The sequence below is a fragment of the Platalea leucorodia genome (assembly GCF_965183815.1).
Source record: "Platalea leucorodia genome assembly, contig: HAP1_HAP1_SCAFFOLD_66, whole genome shotgun sequence".
NCBI classification, from domain to species: domain Eukaryota; kingdom Metazoa; phylum Chordata; class Aves; order Pelecaniformes; family Threskiornithidae; genus Platalea; species Platalea leucorodia.
In genome coordinates, this window is record NW_028121447.1 from 142,133 (window position 1) to 146,942 (window position 4,810).

The following is a 4,810-nucleotide window of genomic DNA, read 5'->3' on the forward strand; positions in this document are numbered from 1 at the left end:
GGTCGGTGCCTGCTCCGCGACGACGTCTACCGCAGCAGACGGCGTCGCAGCCTCCGCGCCAGGACAGGGCCTGCGGCAGCTCGGGGAAGGGCCCACGGAGGGGGCCAGGCAAGCAGCACGGGCTGGGCTCAAGGCCGCTCAGAGGCCACAGCGCTCCACCACGGCCAGGCCCCCTGGCCTCAGGCAGACTCGGCTGATGGAGGCCGAGTGGTGGACTCCATCCCGGCGGTGCTGCAAGGCCCCGGCCCTCGCCCCTGCAACGCCCCTGCCCACAGCCCTCAGCGATGGAGCTGGGCTGCGGCGGCGGCTCCCGCCCGCTCCTCCTCGCAGTCCAAGTGGGCGAGTGGACGACGGGGAGAGGCCCCCACGGCCCCGGCTCAGCCTCCGCTCCCTCTCTGCACGCAGCGCACCTCGGCCCAACCGCTCACTATGGCAACTCGGGTGCCCCTGCCCCAGCGTTCCGCCGAGGGGTTTCCCGGCCAACAACCGCAGGGGCTGCCGTCAGCGTGTCACCGCGCACACATAATGGCGCACGCACAACGGCACACCGCACCCACCGCCCCGCGCCTCACGTGGCCGCTGGTGCCCCTGCTGTCCCCCCAGCCTGTCACCGCCCGCTGTCCTGCCCCGCTTTGGGCCTGCGGTGTCCCCCTGTCACCCCCTGGGCCTTCACCACCCAGCGTCACCTCCCGCCAGCCCCTGGCCTGTGGTGCCTCTCCCAACAGCCCTGGGCCTGCGGTGTCCTGTCGCCCCCTGGGCCTGCGGTGTCCCTCCTGTCACCCCCAGGCTGTCACCACCTGCTGTCCCCTCCTGTCAGCAGCCAGCCAGGGTAAGACAGCTGGGGGGAGATGCAGCAGCCTTTGCCGGCTGGCGCTCGGCTGCCCGCGCCGCAGGGCCAGCGAAGGGAGGGGACATCTCAGGGTGTCGGAGTGTATTTGGGTGCATTTATGGGAAGTTCAGTCAAAGAAGCCCACGACCATTTCTATTTCTTGCCATCAACCAAGGTACTTCCCCACTGTGGCACGTCCACGGTTGCCTGAACTCTGGGGAGGAGGACTAAAAAGCAAAGAAGGAACCATGAGCGATAGGAGCTGCCCCAGGACAATATTTCTTGCTTTCTCAGTCCTCGCCGCTGCTGCTGCAACAGCCCTAGCGCATGACATCATGCCTTGCCTTACCAGGTCTCGTTCTGCTGACTAATATACTACAGCTTGCAGACGGTTCTGGCCCAACTGGCTATTCCTTTCTCTTCACGTAAATATAATATAAAAGACCTGTTATAGTCTGGTGGGGCTAACGAGGGAGCTTCCACGACGGCTTGGTTTAGATCTCTAAATGCCTTTTGGGTTTCTGGAGTCAGGAAACCCTTTTGATTTCAGTGCTGTCCTCTATAGCCAAGGGATGCTTAGTTTTGCTACTTGTGTCTCTTTGTTTTTCCTGTCACCAGTGATTTGGAAGCCTAGGCTTTAATATGGTAGCCTTGCTTATAAGCCTGGGGTGGAATATGGATTATACGCATTCATTCCATAATTGGGCCATCGCCACACTCCAAACGACAGCAGCAGAGGCAAATAAGCCCGACTGTTGGATAGGCACTAAAAGCCTATCCTCTACCCCAAATCTACTCTCCTGGGTACCCGTCCCATTGAATTCTCAGTGGTACAAGGACAGGCCTCTACGTTACGAATTTTCACTGAAGAAAGGAAGCACAGCACCCTTCCGCCAAGAAGGGTTTGTCACCGGTCTGAAAGGAGACCCCTGGGTATGCTTGGAGAGCAAACCTATGGACAAGCTGACTCACTCTGTAGGGGCTGGGAACTGGGAATGCCAATAAGCCGTAAAATTCATAGAATGGAGGGACATGGACAATTCAGATCTTATGACCATACGGACAAAAAGGGGAGGCTTATGCCTGGAATGTTCCATAGATCTGTTCCTAGGCCTAAAGGGAATTGGTATCACTCCACAAATCCTTCCAAAACCTTGTTGTATACCACATCCACCGAGCATGGGAGGCAGATTCTCCAGAAGCCCTTACATAAAACCTATTGCAATAAGCCATCACGCTGCAGATTTCTTCCTGCATGGAGCTTATCAGGCCCTGCAGACTCCAAGACAATGTGGATATTCGCAGATGGATTAACTCGCTATTCTGCAGGAAGCCATAACCAGATTGAAGATAATCAATCACCATCGAGCTCCTGGGGGATATCAAGAACACTTGTCAGGCAGCAGCTGCATCCTCTTGCGCAGGCTTTGAACTAGCCCTGGCGAAAAAGCTGACCAGCAGACTGGGGTGCGTAAGAAAAAGCTCCTATGTAAAGATGGCTTCGAAGGATGCGCAAGAGAGCTTGACTGGCAGTGACCTCGCCTATACAAGTGGGTCTATTGTTAGAAGAAACCAGACAGAAACCAGCTGAAAGCAGCAAAGTTGCAACAAAATAGTGCAAACTCAGCTAATAAATGTGCATTAAGCGAGCTTGCACGAGGTTTGTGCGTACAAATCCTCAAAAGTGAATGGTAACAGGCGATCTCACGGCCAAAGCCAACAGGTTTTTTAGACTGTAAAAAAGCACATGTGAGTAGCCTTAAGATTGCGTATAAGGAATCAAGAATTGTACCACGGGGTCCTTCTCAGGCCCCCAGCCAAGAGGCACCTTTATGGCCGGCAATAAAAAGGGGTTTCAGCTAGAGTGCACCTCTGCTGCCTTCTTTCCTGTACCCACGCGAGAACTAGAAGAGAAGTGCAAGCAAATCCATTTCAGTAAAAGTTCAGGCCAACATTTAAACAGCCCAAACTCTCAGTACTTACACTGACCCTTACTTAGAGATTTATTTTATCTTCCTTTGGTATGTAACTAAGCACGCTCCCTCCTACCCACAGTCTTTCCTCCCAGCCTCACAGCTCTCCTACATAAGAAACGTAAAGCTACATAAGCGACAAAAGACAAAAAACCTGCTTTGGTGAACACCAAAACACCCATGACTTGCTCAAACTCTTCATCGCCCCACCTGAGAGTCAAGGGACAGGATCTCCTAAAGGCTCTTTCGCAGGCACTGCCCTGAAACCCCCTCGCTGCTTCTCTGCTAGTGCACAGCGATCAGGAAGAGTTTCATTTTTAACTCTCTGTAGACAATTTCTGAAATTAGACAAGTAATTGTTAACGAGGATAAGCCCTTTGCCTTGCATCTGGCAACCAACGCGGATGCGGACCCAGCAGCACAGACCACTGCCACGCACAAGCCACCACCCCACGCCCAGGGAAAGCACGACCCGTCAGAGGTGGTACCCGATCCCGCTCCTCACATCAGGTCTCTGTATGAGCAGGTTAGTTCTTTTAGTCAGACACAGAAATCACAAGTGATTTCTTCTGCTGCTGCTGCTGAAGCAGACTTTTAAGTAGATATTGCCAAAGAATGCACAAACAGCCACAAAAAGTTAAAGCAGGTACTTTCATCCCAGGTCTGACAAGAAATTGCCCCCGCCCCCCCAATCCAAAATGGTCAAGAAATCTATCTGAAATACAGATTCACGTCCACTATCATGGATGATGAACCTTGTCCTAAGCACACGTTGTGCCTTCAGACAGGAGCTAAGGACTGCATGAAGTCACCGCCACGAGCAGATGTTCAAACCCGATGCCTCCAGAACACGCAGGCAAACACCCACCATTTTTTTCAGCAATGTTTCAAGTCACGCGATACTCAGTCCATGACTTCACAAAATGTCACTAAACTTAACGATAGCAGCCTCTCTGCAGGTTTCTTACTCAAAGGCAAAAACCAAAAACCCACATACCCTCGGGGAAACCCTTGTCCTTCCGTGTGGCTGGTGCCTTCCCATGGGTCATTTTTTCTTGTAGGTTGAATTTAGAGCTTCAGTAGTATTTTTTTAAAAGCAAAATCAACAAGCAAACAAACAAAAAAACCGCTGGGCGATATTTTCCCTTCCAGCTGGGCTCTTCTCCGCCAGCCCTGGCCACCCTGCAAGGTGATGATTGTCACCAATATGAGGGCGCAGGACTGGGCCCAGGTCAGGGCTGTTGCAGGCAGCACGTGTCTTGCGGCTCCCGGGAATGCAGGTCCTGGGGAGTGCGCAAGAAATGGGGCAGCTGCCCATCACTCCTATTTTTGCTCTCTCCCCATGGCTCTCTCTCTGGCTCCCGCTCCCCCTTTTTTAATTTCTCCCTGTCTGTCTTTAGCCCGTCACCATTTTTTCCTCTCTCTTACTCCCTGTCTGTCTCGTCTAATTCCTCCCTCTCTCTCCTATAGCCTGCTGCTATTTTTTCCTTTCTCTACATCTCTCTCTCCCACTCCCTCTCCCTCTCTTCTTTCTGTCACCGGCTCCTGCTTCCCGCCCTTAATTGTTCCTCCCTGTCCTGCAGCCTGTGCCCTCTTTCCTGACTGCATCCCCTGCTCCACTGCCTCTGCTTCTCTCTGGCCTCCGTCCCGCTCCCCATCCCCTTTTGTTCTTCCTCCCTCTCCACCCTGGAGGCCATCGCTGTTCTCTCCTCCTCCGCCTCCTTCTCCCCATCCGCCTCCCTCTGTGTCTCGTCCCTCTGGATTGTTTCCCGCCCTCCCCTCGCTCTGTGTCCCGCTCTCCGTCCCTGCCTCTCCCTTTCCCCCTCCCCTTCCTTTCCCCTCTCACCCTTTCCCCTCGCTCCCTCTCTCCCACTCCCTCTCCCATTTCTCTCTCACTCCGCTCTCCTGCTGCCTTTCCTGTCTCTCTGCCCCCCTCACCCTGCCTCTGTCTCTCTGTCCCTCTGTCCTCCTCACCCTGCCCTGCTGCTTCTCTCCCTGGCCCTCTGTC